Here is a 17,022-nt window from a genome sequence, read left to right on the forward strand (position 1 = left end):
GAAAACTCCTTGTGACGTGGATGGATTTGGAGGACGTTATGCTGAGTGAAGTTAGTGGACCAGAAAAGGTTAACTCTTGTATAAGGTCACTGATAGGGAAAAAATAAGAAAAGGTGTTCATAATACAAGAAACACACTTTAGTGGTTGCCAAAGGGTGGGAAGAGGGAAGGGGGAAGGGACAGGGGAAGTAATAGGCTAGTAGAGCAGAGGCTCACACACTTACTTGTCTCCTACCCCCATTTTAGAAAAAAATATTACTCAGCGACACTCCACTCCTCACAATTAAAAACCTTTGTGCTGTAGTTTAATCTGCAACTGGATCAATAGGTAACATCACGATAAGTGGTAAACAGGTTGGCGTTGTCGAAGATTCCACTGTTGATTCTCATAGAAGCAACAGTCAAGTGATCAACAGACATGTTGTGTCGGGTAAATCTGCTGCCCAAGACCTCTGTGATATTGAGAAGCAAGTTCCTTTGAGGACTGAGGTGTGCCTGACCCCAGCCATGGTATTTTCCATTGCCTCATATGCACGTGAAAGTTGGTGATGGAATAAAGACGACTGAAGAAGAAACATTGTGCTTGAATTGCGATGCTGGGGGGCCAGAGATCACTAAAAGGACACACTGACCTGTTTTGGAAGAAATACAGCCATCCTTGCTGCTTACAGGCAACGATGAGGAGACTTCCTCTTACATAATTTGGACATGGTGTCATTTGAAACCAGTCCCTGGAAAAGGACATCATGTTTGATAAATTAGAGGAGCAGGGAAAAGGAGAGAAGCCTTCAACAAGATGGGTTGACACAACAGCTAAACAATAGCTCAAACATAGGAACAACGGTGAGGATGGCGAGGGACCAGCAAATGATTGTTCTGTTGTGCAGAAGGTGATTGTGGCAGTTACATAATCTCTGTCAACTTGAGTGAAGGGGTGGAGTCTAGCCTGTCAATCAGATCATAGCTAATGAGGCCTCTGTGTGGAAATGGCCTTCTCCTGAGGATTCTAGGAGCTCCTATCTTCCTCCCTGGAAGCGGGACACACTCTCTCTGCCTTCCCTTCCCTGCTGTTGAGACACTCAGAGAGCTGGAGGAGACACATGGAAACCCGCACCAGCATTGAGATGCTCCCACTGCCACTGGATCCACAGACCTCTACCACTGGCCTGTGACCTTCCTGCATTCGGCATCATTGCAAGTTCTGCATGAGTCTAAAGAGGAATTTTTGGACTAATATCAGACTTATGGACTTGATCTGGACTGGGTTGGGATGTTTTCTCAATATAAAATTGTTCTTTTATATAAAGCTCTTTTTTATACACATATGATTATCTATGAATTTGTTTCTCTAGTCAACCCAGATTAACACAGCTGCTATGGGTTGGAAACACCTCAATGGCACTTAACAACAACAACAAATCTACTTTTGTAACTCTTCTAGATCACCCCAGCACTCCCCTACCACGACCAACAACAACCCAGGGGGAACTATTGTCCACTTTGGGAAATACTGGATGAGTAGGTGTTCACTTGGGTGAAGAAAAAGACAATGTCCCCCAAGATGGGGAAGAATGGGGGATGGGAAATGGCTGGGGGGAATAAGGTAAACTACAAAGTCATGGGGCGGGTTGATATGATATTTAAGTTGTTGAATGCAAAAATAATGATGTGATATGTAAACCTCCACCTCATTCATGATAAACAGGTTTTTTTTCATGGAAATCAAAATAGAATTCATTGTTCAGAGATTGCAACCCATTCTTTTAAGATGGCAATTTTATAAATGATCAGCAGGTTTGTAGCCAAACCTCCTGAATCCACAGTGCAGCTGAAATTGCATGCATTTGCAGTGACATCATTGCCACAAGCATGGTAATGTTTACCTTCAAAATAATCTAAATTAATAACCAAATAACACTTTACACAAAAGTCCTTAAAATAGTGCTCTTCAATGATAGCATCCTCAGGAAACACTGTCCAATTGGTAGTTCGTGGAAGGATGTGGTCGTTACACAATTTCATGTCAAATTGATAAATAAGAATGAAGGGGTGGTACCTAACCTGTCAATCAGCTCACAGCCTGGTGACCCCTTCTTGTGGGCATGACCTTCTCTTGAGGATCCTGGGACTTCCTCTCTTCCTCCCTGGGGGCAGGACACCCTCTCATTCTCTATGTTTCACCTTCCTGTTGAGGAGACACAATCAGGAGCTAGAGGAACCACGTGGAGATGCTTCCACTGCCACTGGATCCACAAGACTCTAGACTAGTATCAGACATATGAGCTTAATATCAGACTTATGGACTTGATCTGGACTGGGCTGGGAAGTTTTCTTAACATACAATTACTCTTTGATATAAAGCTCTCTGTTGCACATGCATGAGCATCCCTGGATTTGTTTCACTAGTCAACCCAGACTAACACAAAGGATGAAGTTTTAATACAGAATATGAAGAGAGCTTGATGGTCAATGACTTTAGATACTCATTTCACATTCTTTTAAAAGATGCGTTTCTCCCCTTTATAAAAATAATAAATGTTTATAGATATTTCAAAATTACATTAAATTGTTTTTTATATTTCTGTAGTCTGTTCTTTCACTGTTTAAATATGCAACTGTCTATTGAACCACAAGTTCATCCATATTATGTATCAGCTTCCTTCTTACTTTCTGCTAAATAGACCAACCAAGAATGATGTATCATCTTAATTTTCATTTATTTGATCACTGCTGGGGTTCTTTGTTTTTCTTATATATTTGATGATCCTTTGTTTTTGTTTTCATTCAATTAGTTTTTATGTCTTTACTTTTCCACTGGTTATGTCTAATTTGCAAATACTCTCACAGATCATCATTTAATTTTAATTTAGTGCATGCTACTCTTTGACACATAATTATTTACTTATATGTTATGAAACCAGGCTCGTACAATTCTTATCACAATCCATACATCCACCCATTGTGCCAAGAACACATGTACATTTGTTGTCATCATCATTCTCTAATCATTTGCCTTCACTTGAGCCCTAGCACTTTTTTTTTAATCCTTCTAGTGCTGCTTCTTGAAAACTTTAGGAAATGCCTGTATTTGATCCTGTGGAATACTTTATACAGAATACTGCATTTTGAAAAGAAAAGAAAGGTGGTGGTTATTTCTTTTATTTAAAATTCAAACTGGTTAATGTTGATATACAAATCTATTAACTATAAACATTTACTTTTAATATCTTCATCTTGTTGAATTCTCATGATTTTTCAGTTGATTGTCTTGGTTTCTTAAATAAGCATCTCATCTTTATAATTTATACCAATTTTGTCTTCTTTCAAGTAATATATTCTTGCTATGGCTTTTTATTCTACCTAACTAAACCATTATTTTTTCTTTGTCTAGATTTATTAGTAGTTTTATTTGTGCTATTTATCATGATTGGCATTTTTCCAGCCCTTAAAAGGAATGGCCAATCACACACCTGGAGTTACTAGTCTCAGTTGTATTAGTCAGGATGGGTGAAATAATGTTGCTTTGGTAAAACAATGCAGGGTCTCAAAAGATTGGTACAATGAAGGTTTGGTTCTCACTTAGGCTGCACATTTACTATGGGTCACATAAGACTCATTCCATGTCATTCCGACTCAGGGACCCATGCTGACTGGGCTTCTACAATTGAATGCCATCCATTATTGTGGCTAAGCCTGGGGGGAAAGAAAGATGAGAAATTATGCACTAGCTTTCAAAGGCTTCTAGCTAGAAATGACACATGCCATTACTGACCTCACTTCATTGGCCAGATCAAGTCACATGACTATCCCTAGTTTCAACCCTTCCTTTTGTTTTAACAAAATAACTTGGAAACGTGAGTTTCCAACAAACACCCAAACCAATCAAAAGCATCTGCTCACACACATCAATAGACACACTCATGCATTGATATGGATAAAAGCTTTCACAATGGATAGTTTTTTAAAATAGATATCAGATTATAAAGGGGGTAGAGGGTGATCTAACTTAACTGTACTGATCAACTAGGTGATTTTAAAATAAACTCTCCAACCTGAAAATGCTCATCTTTCATAAATATCTGAGTTGGTTCAAAAATAGACTTTTTATTTATAGACTAAGTTTTTACATACTTATTCCCTTCTTCATAGGAAATATAAATTAATAAAATTATTGTGATTGACATGTGGTTGATCTTCGAATTCAGATGTATAATTATATAGTAAATAATTTAACTATAAATGTAAGCAACCCCTAAAAGGCTGTCACTCACTTTCAAACTTCAACTGGCCCAGAAAATCTGCGTAAGCTGTGCTCTAGTATAGGCATTGATTCTGACACCAAATAATAAAGAGATGGGCCCCTATTCAAAACATTCCAAGTAATTATGAAACGACTCAGCTGGGTAAATCATGGCTAACTCTGTCATCAAAGGTGTTACTCAACCTTTCCGCATGAGAGGTCAATTATATTTCTATTTTTTTTTTCTTCTTTTACATTTTATTAGGGACTCCAACAACTCTTACCACAATCCATACATATACATACATCAATTGTATAAAGCACACCCATACATTCCCTGTCCCAATCATTCTCAAGGCATTTGCTCTTCACTTAAGCCCCTTGCATCAGGTCCTCTTTTTTCCCCCCCTCCCTCCCTTTTCCCCCCTCCCTCATATGCCCTTGGTAATTTATACCTCGTTATTTTGTCATATCTTGCCCTATTCGGGGTCTCCCTTCCCCCCTTCTCTGCTGTCCCTCTCCCAGGGAAGAGGTCACATGTGGCTCCTTGTAATCAGTTCCCCCTTTCCAACCCACTCACCCTCCACTCTCCCAGCATCGTCCCTCACGCCCTTGGTCCTGGAGGTATCATCCACCCTGGATTCCCTGTATCTCCAACCCTCATATGTACCAGTGTACAGCCTCTGTCCTATCCAGCCCTGCAAGGTAGAATTCGGATCATGGTAGTTGGGGGGAGGAAGCATCCAGGATCTGGGGGAAAGCTGTGTTCTTCATCGATACTACCTCACACCCTAATTAACCCATCTCCTCTCCTAAGCCCCTCTATGAGGGGATCTCCATTGGCTGACACTTGGGCCTTGGGTCTCCACTCTGCACTTCCCCCTTCATTTAATATAATATATACATACACATACATATATACATATACACATAAATACACATACATACACACACTTATATCTTTTTTTTTTTTGCATGATGCCTTATATCTGGTCCCTTGGGCACCTCGTGATCGCACTGGCCGGTGTGCTTCTTCCATGTGGGCTTATTTGTTTCTGAGCGAGATGGCCGCTTGTTCACCTTCAAGCCTTTAAGACCCCAGACACTATCTCTTTTGATAGCCGGGCACCATCAGCTTTCTTCACCACATTTGCTTGTGCACCCATTTGTCTTCAGCGATCCTATCATGGAGGTGTGCAGTCAATGATATGATTTTTTGTTCTTTGATGCCTGGTAACTGATCCCTTTGGGACCACTCGATCACACAGGCTGGTGTGTTCTTCCATGTGGACTTTGTTGCTTCTGAGCTAGATGGCCACTTGTTTATCTTCAAGCCTTTAAGACCCCAGTCACTATCTCTTTTGATAGCCGGGCACCATCAGCTTTCTTCACCACATTTACTTGTTCACCCATTTTGGCTCCAGCTGTTGTGTCGGGAGAGTGAGCATCATAGAGTTCCAATTTAATAAAAGAAGGTATTCATGCATAGAGGGAGTGTTTGAGTAGAGGCCCAAGGTCCTTCCGCCACCTTAATACTTGACCTATAAATATAGACACAAAGATCTATTTCCCCAACCTCCTATCTATTTTTTAATCAGTTTGACTGGCACTTCATCCACATATCCCACAATTCAATAGTTCAACCATATCCAGAAGAGTTGTCTAATCTGTACCACAATCAATCTTAAAATGTTTTCTTTTTCTCCATACTCATTGTCGCTCATGAATTTTTTTTTAATTTTGGCAAAAATATACACAACAAAACATTTGCCAATTTCACAATAGAGATATATGTTGTTATGTATCTAATTGGGTGCCACTGATTGAACTCTTCATGTTGTACAGCTCTTATTGTCATCCCTCTCCAAGTTGTTCCGCGGCCATGAACATGAACTCAACGCCCCTAAGCAACAACTCTTCCTCCTTCACCATGGCAACCATAGGTCAGCTATGGTGTCTGTTACTGGTTTACTAGTTTTCTTGATATCATGTTCACATATCATACGCTTCCATAATTAAACTGCTTCTAAAGAGGTATATATACATCATCACAACCAGCTCTAAAGCTCCCTCCCCCTCCCCCTCCCCCCACCTTCCCGATATACCAGTGCATCAGTCATTGTCTCTATGCATTCACTCCAGGGCTTCCTAAATTGGAAGACCTAGCAGAAATGATACAAAACAAAAAGCCAAAGACAACAATAATAAAATTATATCAAAATGAAGAGTAAGAAAGAAAAAAATACCAACAATATTGAAAACGCCAGAGAAGATATTTTTTTAGCATAGAGCAAATTCAGGTTGGATCGAGAGAGCGGTCAACTGACCAAGTATCATAGTATACCATGGTTCAATCCATCATTGTCAAGTTTGCAATCATCGCTGCCTGATTGTAAAGCTGTCCGAGTCCCTCACCTGTGACTAGAGTGGACTGCCGGTGGCCCAATCTGACCCGACACTCTGAGGATGGCTTTGGGGCTCCCGCCATCCTCCATGGTCTTCTACAATATGGGTGTTCACAGTTTAAGCTCTGATACTTTCCCCGTCATCGTATTTGGATTTTGTCATTGCTATCTTTGGAGCACACAAGCTGGTGTGCTTCTTCGATGTGGACTCAGTTGACGCCTCACATAGATGGTTCTTGTTTGAAAACGAGCCTTCAAGACCCCAGACACTATTCCAACTGGTACCTGGGCACCATCTGCTTTCTTCACCATGCTTGCTGTAGCACCCTTATCTTCAGCATGCTTACCCTCAGTGACCTCTTTGTGAAGGCACATATGTTACAGGGCCATGTTATAAGAACTAAATATTCTTGGATTGGGGCTAGAATTGTGTGGGAGCCTGGAATCCATCTGCTTGTCCCCCAGGGATGATTGACTGTGGTTCACAAAAACGATAAACCAAACCAGGACCAACAAGATCAACAACCAACCAACCAACCAACCAAATATAAAAACCCTAAAAGAAGCAAAAACATGTCCAATCATGCCCTTAGGGTTTCAAGTGATTGCACTGATAACATCAATAATCCATCCAATGACATGGAAGTGGGGGTGCTGTTGGTGAGATGGCAGTGGGTGTTGCTTTGGGGTGTGGGGGGCTGTGTAATAGATACAGAGAACCTCATGGTCAGAACTCGACTCTGGCAGATAAGAGGCCGACACAAGTCAGATCAGCACCTGGCAACCTGTTTGGTTTCCGTTTAGCAGGGGAGAGAAATGAAACCCTGAGCCTGCTTGAAAGCCCCATATGATTCTCGGCTTCAAAGTCCACAACAGCTACTTACCTCGGCCAGCATGCTCTGCCACAGCATCTGCCCAGGTGCCTGTTACTCCCAGGCAAGTTCTTAGCCACCCCCCAAAATAAAAACCAAACCACTGAACCTGACTGAGAAAGTGATTCATTTTATTAATTTCATCAACTACTGGGTTCATCACAGATTTAATTCTATAGCCCTTCCTCAAATTGCCTGCATGGGTGAATGGTGAGGGAAGATATATTTAAGAGTACATTCAATCACCTCATCATCCTCACTTCCACTAGAGTGATGATTACGGTGCAGAGCACCTTCAGCTGGAGATGCAGCAATGGCCGCAACGGACACGTCCCTGGAGGGTGAGTTATGAGGAGGGGACAGCAAATGCCCCTGCTAGTCACAAGCAGCAGTAGCTGTGGGTGGGGTTTGCCATGCTTCATTATTTCAGCTGGGTCTCTGCCAGCCGGTGATTCCATATTTAATCTCACAAGTAATTCTTTCAATAAACCCCTTTTCTGCTTCAACTAGCTAGAACTGGTTTCTTTGCAGCTAAGCCATCTGACTCATACAGTTACTATGTCTTGAGTTTTCAGAAAACCAATGTGTGTGTGCGGAGGGGATGGGGGGTGGAAACCACCGTCCCTGCCATCGAGTCAATTCTGATGCAGCCGATAGAGCAGGATCGAACTGCGGGTTTCTGAGAAATGTCACTCTTTATGGAATTAGAAAGCCTCATCTCTCCCCCATGGAGCCGCTGGGATTTTTGAATTGCTGACGTCGAGTTTTTAGAAAGTATATGCACCTTACATTCTACTCTGCTGCATAACAGTGCTGCTCCCTCCCCACTCCCATACCAGGTTGACCAGTGGTCTGCCTGCAAGGAGCCTCATCTAGGTCTGCATGTGTGAGTTGTAGCATGTCAGTGCTGGAAGGAACGGCAGCAACCATCTAACAGACTGACAGCCTGAGAAAGGGATCCTAGAAAGAAAGATTGCTCAAGCTCACACCCATTTTCCTCCAGACTTCCAGAGGGTGTTGCAAACTGACATCTGTAACTTCTTCTGCATTAACAATTCTCATCCTAAGGATTATTCTTTCAGGTATCATCTCTAAATCTAGCCATAATCTATCCTTCTGAATGAGGATGACGGTAGCAACACCGCAGCAGTGTGGCTGTCACGTAGAAGAGAACAATTATCTGCTTCTGTTTAGACCCATTGCCCCTGAAGATGGAGAGAGCGATCAGGGAGCAGCAGCACTGTTGGGCCCGTTTGGGAGACACCAGAGCCAAGGGGTGTGAGCTGCACTGTGCACCCCAGGCAGGGCGCCCCCACCCTCAGCAGTGAATCACAACAGGGTCGCTGTAGCATGCCCTGCTCTGTCCCCATCTCGGTCTCAGAAATCAATCAGCTAGGGCTTAGGGCAGCTCCAGAAGCCTCCTTGAGCTCTCACTCAAGGAAGAGCCCTCCTCTACCTGAACCCAACCCACAGGTCTCTCCGAGGACCAAGCCAGACCCATGGGGAGAACACTGCTCTTTTCTTATGGATGTCCCTGGAGTTAGTCACTCCTCTGCATCTGTCATTTACCCCTATGTGTGGTTGCAGAATGTGTGTGTGTGTGTGTGTGTGTGTGTGTGTTTGAGCCTAAAATATTCAAAGATGATGCATGTTGCTCTTGGACCTCAACACAGCATGCTTTCTGAATTAGATGCATTTTCACAGCCAATTAGTCTTTAAACCTCATGAGCGTAAAAACAGAATAAGAACTATTTCCTCAAGCCCCTCTCTTTGAAATCTAAAGGGTTTTAGGGAGTAGGTTTGCTTTTCTCTCTCTCATTTGTCATTTGTCATTTGTTCTCTCTCTCTCTTTCTCTCTTTCTCTCTCTCTCTCTCTTTCTCTCTCTCTCAGTGGTGGGTCATGGAAGAAATTTAATATAATTAAGCATATCAAGGAAGAAAAGAAAATTCTTTTAACTATTCCCCATCCCTCATACCCCAAGCTTAGAGGCTTATCCATGTTGATCATAAATCCTTCATGTTGATAATAAACGCCCATTCATCATTCGCTCAATCACCCACAGAAGTTGACTCTGTACCTACTGAGGATAAGGCATTTGCTAAACAAACTACAGGAAGAGGTCTGAAGTCTGAGAATTTCAGAACAAGATGTTGACACACATACGCACGAAGGTGTCATGACTTGAGCTACTGAAATCATGGAGTAATTAACGCTCAGGCAAAGTGGCACCTGTGTGGCTGACAACACTGTCAGCAAATGAGCTATCAGGCAGAACAGCCCACAGTACAATTTGTCAGCCAAGAAATTGCAATTCACTCTGCCCATTCAAGGAGAAAGTTAATGACTGGTTTAGTTAATTGCTTCCCTGGCTATGCAATGTTATCTTAGCACAGAGGGTGAGAGAACCCAGGAAGAGACTGAGAGACCCATCTTTCCAAAACCCGCTTGGGAAGGTCAACAGCATAGACGTTCTGATGACACGTCCAAAGAAAGCGGGTGGAAGTCTCACTTGCCTCAACAAATACACAGATTAGGTTTCTTCTAAGGCTGGTTCTTAGGAAAAGCACGAGGAAAAGCAAACGCTACAAAAATCAACAAAAAGAAATAGGTGACAATAGAACCAAATGAGATTTCTTTTTCCAAATGAGATTTTTTTAAATCTCACTGTATTAAGAAAAAATCTATTCCAACAAATTTGAAAATCTAGAAGAAATGGATAAATTTTTCTAGAGATGCTGATAATTACCTAAATTAATATAGACTGAAGCAGAAAATCTCAACAAGCCTATAACATGAGGATAAAGAGATCTAGTCAGAAAAAAAAAATTCTTCTAACATCAAAAAGTTCCATTTGGGAATTCTATCACACATTCAGAGAAGAGTAATCATAATTCTACATGAACTATTTGACAATATACAAATGGGCAACATACTAACAAATTCATTTAATGAAGCACCTACAACTTTAAAACATAAGCCAGGCAAAGACCTCACCAGGCAGCACCAGAATTGAAAATGATAGACCAGTATCTCTGATGACGATAGATCCCAAGGTTTTCGGTAAAATCTTAGCCAACAGAATTCAAGCACACATCAAAAGAATAATATACCCCCATCAAGTGGGAGTCATACCGAATCTTCAAGGAAGGTTTAGCATTAGAAAAGCAATCAATGTACTGTAATTTACCACATAAACAAAATAAAGAAGAACCATATGATTATATCAACCAATGCAGAAAAAACATTAGATAAAATTCAACGTCTAAAAAAAATAAAAAATAATTCAACGTCTATTCCTGATAAGAATGGTTCCTTCTGTCGGCAATCCAGAGGTGTGTGCAATGTCCCTTTCCAGCACTGCAGTTCCAATGGACCAATTTTCTTTGGCACTCCATTGCCATTTAATTAATTATTTCCATGTGTGACTAATGCAAGGGTTAGACATTTTTCAGAGTATGCACTTAAAGGGAAACATTCGTTCTGTGTCCATTGAAATAATAGAGGATCCCTTAAAGATTTCATGTATAAGCAAAAATGTTATAGAGGGGAAACATTGAATAAGAAACAAGACAGACGCAACCTGTCACATCTTCTAAATTGCTATAGAACGGTAACTAGCCTGAAGGAATCATGCCAGTCTAACCACAAAAGGTGTGGGGTCCACTTATGTCTAATTGTAGGAAGTCTTTCAGGAGGTTGACAGGAATACACATGGAAGCTATCATGATATGAACGACTGGAATCTTGGACCAATTAAAGTTTCTGTTGGTGCAACTCAGCCTTCAAACTTCGCAAGATTACTTCGCATAAAACGTGTGAGGTTACAATCAAATTAAACGTAGACAAGTTAATCGGAAGCATTCATTGGCATGCTGAATTATTCTTCTGCTCCATGGTAATTAGGTATAAGTGGTAAGCAACTCATGTGGACGATTATAATCAGTAGTGCTTTCACTCCTCAACCCCACTGGTTAATTTATCCCCCTGATATCTGTGGAAGTGTCTGTGTCCAAAATGTCCCTGGTGCCATGTGCTTATTAAGCCCCCCCCCACACACACACACATGCTCCAGGCCTTGATACTCTCTCTCCACCCCTCCCCCTCTGTTGTGGGGCTGAGCACTGCTCCCAGGTGCTCTCCACCAACCTTCCCCTTCTTCACCTCTCCCTCCAAGGAGCAGTATTTGAGGGTCTTATTGAAAAAGCAGACCCAGTAGTGTGCGTCGTGGTGACGCATTGGGCTGCTAACTGCAAGGCCAGCAGTTGAAAGCACCAGCCGTGCTGCAGAAGAACGAGGAAGCCTCCTACTCTTATAAGAGTTACAGTCTCAGGAACCCACAGGGTCCCTGCTATGAGTCATAATTGGCTCCATGACAGTGAGTGTGAGAGTGGGGTTTTTACAGGATCATTAGGATTTGGAATCAGACAGTCGTGGGTTCTGGCTGGTTTGGGTCATTAAAGAAAAAAATAAAAACCCAAACTGGCTCCCTATGGTTCCAGCTCCCCTTCCCCCAATTGCCCACATTCAACTAGTGTCAAGCACAACAGAATATGTTATGATGTCATGACGTGTCCTCTACCCTACAGCTGCCGGTCATGGCCCTGGGGAACCAGAGGATGGACGGGCATTCACATGGAAGCAATTCTGCTGTGTGTTAGGGAAGAAAGAGACCCTGAGTTCAAATATAACTTATGGAGACTGGCTCATCTGTTGAGTCTTAAACAAGACCAAACGGATGAGCTCTGGTGACATTATGGATTATACTTGGACTTCTAACTAAAAAGTCAGCTGTTCTAAACTACCAGCTGATCCACGGGAGGAAGATGAGGTTTTTCTACTCCCACAAAGAGTTATCCTCTCAGAAACCCACAGGGGCAGTTCCACCCTGTCCTCCAGGGTCCCTGTGAGTCAGATTGACTCAGTGGCAGTGAGTTTGAGGAGACATTGTAGCAACAGGCAAGGGACACTGATCATCAGGCTGGTTAGAATAGCTTAGAAAATGGATTCAGGGCCCTGCAACTACCTTGCGGCCCTAGTGTCCTAATTTTCATCAAGGACACACCTAGGCAAGTCCACAATGGTGACCCTGCCCCTCCCTAGACTGGCCACAGGAGTCCCAGCAAACACACGTAGACTGTGGGCAAAGCCAGTCCGTGGGAGAAATAATTCAATGGAAGATGAATCTAGGTGGAGACTTAAAATAGTGTTAAAATTCTTACTATAAACAGCAGCCTTCAACAAACCTAGTGCTCAGATGTCAAGCTCTAATACAGCTGGAAGGTCAAGCAGTACATTCTGTGTATCCAACGCAGAAAGGATTATGAAGCATCTGACTACCATATGTCTTCCCACCATCTGATGGCATAGTGGTGTCATGTTGGGCTACTAATCACAAGGTCATCAACTCAAAACCACCAGCTGCTCCTCAGGATTTAAAATGGGGCTTTCTACTCTTGAACTGATGTACAGTCTCTAAAATTCACAGGGGCAGTTCAACACTGTCCTATTAGGTCCCTATGGATCAGAATCAACTTGATGGCAATGAGCTTGGTTTGTTTGTTTGAATGTCCCTTTAGCCAGGGACAAAAAGTAACTGTTATCACTCCCATTCTGCAGCATGAACATCAATGTGAAAGAAGAAAACTGTGGACAGAATCAATTGTCAAAAAGCACCTCACTTTGTTCTAACAACCTGGCATTCTGTGATGCTTACCCTTCGGCACAATTGTTGGAGACAAAATGAGTGCACAAGCAAATGTGGTGGAGAAAGCTGATGGTGTCCGGCTATCAAAAGATATAGCGTCTGGGGTTTTAAAGGCTTGAATTTAAACAAGCAGACATCTGGCAGAGAAGCAACAAGCCCCCGTGGAAGAAGTTTACCAGCCTATACAATCATGAGGCATTGGTGGGACCTGGTAACAGGTATCAGAAGACCCACAACAAACAAATAAAAAAACATATTGCTGAGAACAAGGAGGGTTGGAGCAGAGATCCAAAGCCCATCTGTAGACAGTGGGACTTCCCTTCACAGAGGGGTGACAGGGAAAGGATGAGTCAACCAGGGCACAGCAAAACACCGATGAAACACACAATATTCCTCTGGCTCCTTAAGGTTTCCTCACCCCCCACTGTCATGAGCCCAGTGCTGCCTCTCACTACAGGCTAGACTGGAGCATGTGCACAGGTACAGATAGGAGATAAGAGCTCAAGACACACAGAATCCAGGAACAGGAATGGGAGTAGCGATAACAGGAGGGTAGGGGGAAGGTAGAGAGAGCGGGGAGAAAGGGGGAACCAATCACAATGATCGACACATAACCACACCCACCCCTCCAGGGGGACAAACAACAGAAACCATGGGAGAAGGGAGACAGCGGTCGGTGTAAGATATGAAAATAATAGTAATTTATAATTTATCAAGGAGTCATGAGGGTGGGGTGGGGGTGGAGGGGAAAAAAGAGGACCTGATACCAAGGGCTCAGTAGACAGTAAATGTCTAGAAAAGAATGATGGCAACACGTGTACTAATATGCTTGATACCATTGATGTACGGATGGTTATAAGTGTTGTAAGAGCCCCCAATAAAATGATCCTTTCATTTTAAAAATGTTAAAATACCTTACTTTTGAAAATGTTACCAAACCACATGAACACATTGCTAGGGCCTTTCTGGGGTCTTGGAAGGAGCCCCAAAACATGAAGAGCTCTAAAACTTCGCTTCTTGGCAGATCCACCTTTGCCATCTTCCCAGACAGTTCCCCATGGAGTTCAGCTCATCCAGCTGTTTCCTGCTCCCCAACCCCAAGCTCCTGAGCTCGGTAAATGGAGGCTCAAGGTGTGGAGAGGCATGCCTTGGTGACAGGATGGACAGCCGGGTACCACGAAAGCCATGGGCAGAGTCGTTAGGAAAAGTCAGAGCTTTGAGTCCCAGTAAGTGAACTCCAGCTCATCCAGCTGCATGGAATGCAGGTGTTACTCCATTTGCCCCTCAGGGACTCTGGGTGGCACAAGTGGTTGGTCCTTAGACTGCTCACATCAAGGTTTGGGTTTTCACGGAAGAAAAAGCCCGGAGACCTGCTTCCCTTATGACGACATCCAAGAACACCCGATGGAGCATACTTTGTTCACTCTGAACACCGGGGCACCGCGAGTGAGAGTCATCAGGTCGGCAACTCACAGCCACACAGCCCCGAGAGGCTGTGGAAAGGAAGAAAATGGACAGATGGGAAGAGGGGAGCTACGAGGAAAGGGAAAAGGAAGAGGCAGAGTGAAAAACAAAGGAGAGAAGAACAAAGGAGGGAGGGGGAAGAAAGAGGACATGAAAAGGTTTTCTCCTTGTATCCCCTCATCTTCGACCAGAACTCTTCCCCCTTGGGTGGCCTCATCCTCTTAAATTAGAAAGAGCGGCCAGTCTTGGGACTGAGCTGTTCATGGCCTCACTGTTTTTTGTTTGTTTGTTTGTTTGTTTGTTTGCAAAGGAAGAATAGAAAAAATACCATCCCAGGAGACTTAAAATAAATGCCCGGCCATCCAGCCCTTTGGTCGCGATCAAATTTCTCGTGGCATTAAGGTGCTTTATCCCGACTTAAAGTGGGTGCCAATCTCCAATTCATTTTTGAATCTCCACAACCATTGACACCATCTCAACACTTCCCAGCCATAGCTGGGGTCTTCTTTGTGTTTGCTCGTCTCTCTCCTTTGACTGACACCTGTCATTCCTTCCAAGCAAGCACAATGACAGAAGAGTTGGGAGTGGAACCTAATCTGGATTGTCCATGTAAAAACTGTTTAGAAAAAAAAAAGTTTAATGTCACTGCTAGATGGACGACCTGGGGTTACATATAAAACTTTGGCAAAAGTTAAATTCTTTAGGGGAAACGTGTTGAATGCTTTCCTGGAAGTTCTGGAAACTCCATTGCTTCATACAGTTGCCGAAGCCCAGCCTTCCTTAGGGAAGGGGCCTGTGGAGGGAGGTCTCTCCGTTTGTGTGCCGGGTTCTTCCTGTGGAACTTCCTGCCTATGGCCCAGGACGCCAGAGTGGTTGCGTCATCCCTATTATCTGCGAAGAGATCCAGAAATCAGAAATGACTGCTGATGTTCCAAGTCTCAGTAACATTCCTACTTGTCATCCTCCCTTTGAGGAAATCCTGCATTATTTCCAAAAACATTGCTATTGCTCCACATGCTTTGCGAAGCGACACCTTCACAACCTCAATGGGGGGTTGGGGCGCAAAGCCACAGAATTCACTCTCCTTTTCCATTGTCCATCTACGGGACAACTGTGTGGTCAGTGCTCCTCAACGTGCCGAAGAAGGAAGGAGTAGCTTTCCTTATCAATAAAACGGATGAACGACACAGCACTAAAATTGCCCACCCATCAATATATCCATCTATTCAGGAATAGTGGATTATGCGTGGATTACAAAGCCTACGATCTGCTGAGCCACAGAAAATTGACCAATTCATGGTGATAACGACAGGCAATAAATGCCAAATAGCTTTGGGTAAAATGCTCTAGTAATAAAGGTGAGAGAGGGAACATGAATGCACCTGGTTTGCGCGCGTGCGTGCGTGTGTGTGTGTGTGTGTGTGTGTGCTCACACTCTGGCACCAAGAGAAACCATCAGAGCATGCTAGTCAGGGGGACAATATGGAGTTGAACTTTGGGAGACAGGAACCTTGGACAGTGGTGAGGAGCCAGGGAGGAGCGAGTCAGATGAGGGCCAGGCATGTGAATGAAAAGCAAGTCCAATGGTGCCTGTGACTGTAAGTAATGAAAACAACAAAAGACTGGCTTAAATAATAAGCACCTCGCCGAGGAGATCGGGCGGTAAGAAGACCATTAGAGTTGGCCTACGTAGGACCTCAACAGTATGACCTCCCTCAGAGGTTCTTCCCATTTATCTGCTATTCCTCCTTCAACGTTGGTTTCCTACTAAGTTTGGCTTCCCTGGGGCCAACAAAGGAGAGCTGCTGGCCTAGTGGATTTAGAACTGAGCTGCTAGCCTCACGGTCAGCTGTAGGAAACTCAATGGCAGTGAGTTTGGTTTGGGGTTTTGTCGCCGACTGCACCAGAGAGCTTACCAGCATTTTGGTTCAGGTTCAAACAGAGACAGAGCAAGTCTAATTCCATGTGACTCTGTCTTCGGAAGCAGGAGCCTGGCAGGGCCAGGGTCACCACACTCTGCTGCTAACCAACAGTTTGAACCCACCAGCTGCTCTGGGCAGGCTGCTTCCAGAGGGCTAACTGTCTTGGCAGAGATAATACGTCTTCACAATTTTACAGAAATGAGAACTGATGCAGCAAGACGTCTCTGAGGAACACCCCCCATTGGAAGCGAGTTCAGATCAGTGTTAGACTGAAAAATACGGGATAGTTGTTGTCAAGTTCCTCTGGCTCTGATCGTCAACATCGCTGAACTAAACCATAAACTTTGAGCCATCAACTAGGAAAGATAGCCAGAGGAGATGAATTCAAGACGTCTGCACTTTGCAGCTGCTATG

This window comes from Tenrec ecaudatus, chromosome 14, assembly GCF_050624435.1.
Source record: "Tenrec ecaudatus isolate mTenEca1 chromosome 14, mTenEca1.hap1, whole genome shotgun sequence".
NCBI classification, from domain to species: Eukaryota; Metazoa; Chordata; class Mammalia; order Afrosoricida; family Tenrecidae; genus Tenrec; species Tenrec ecaudatus.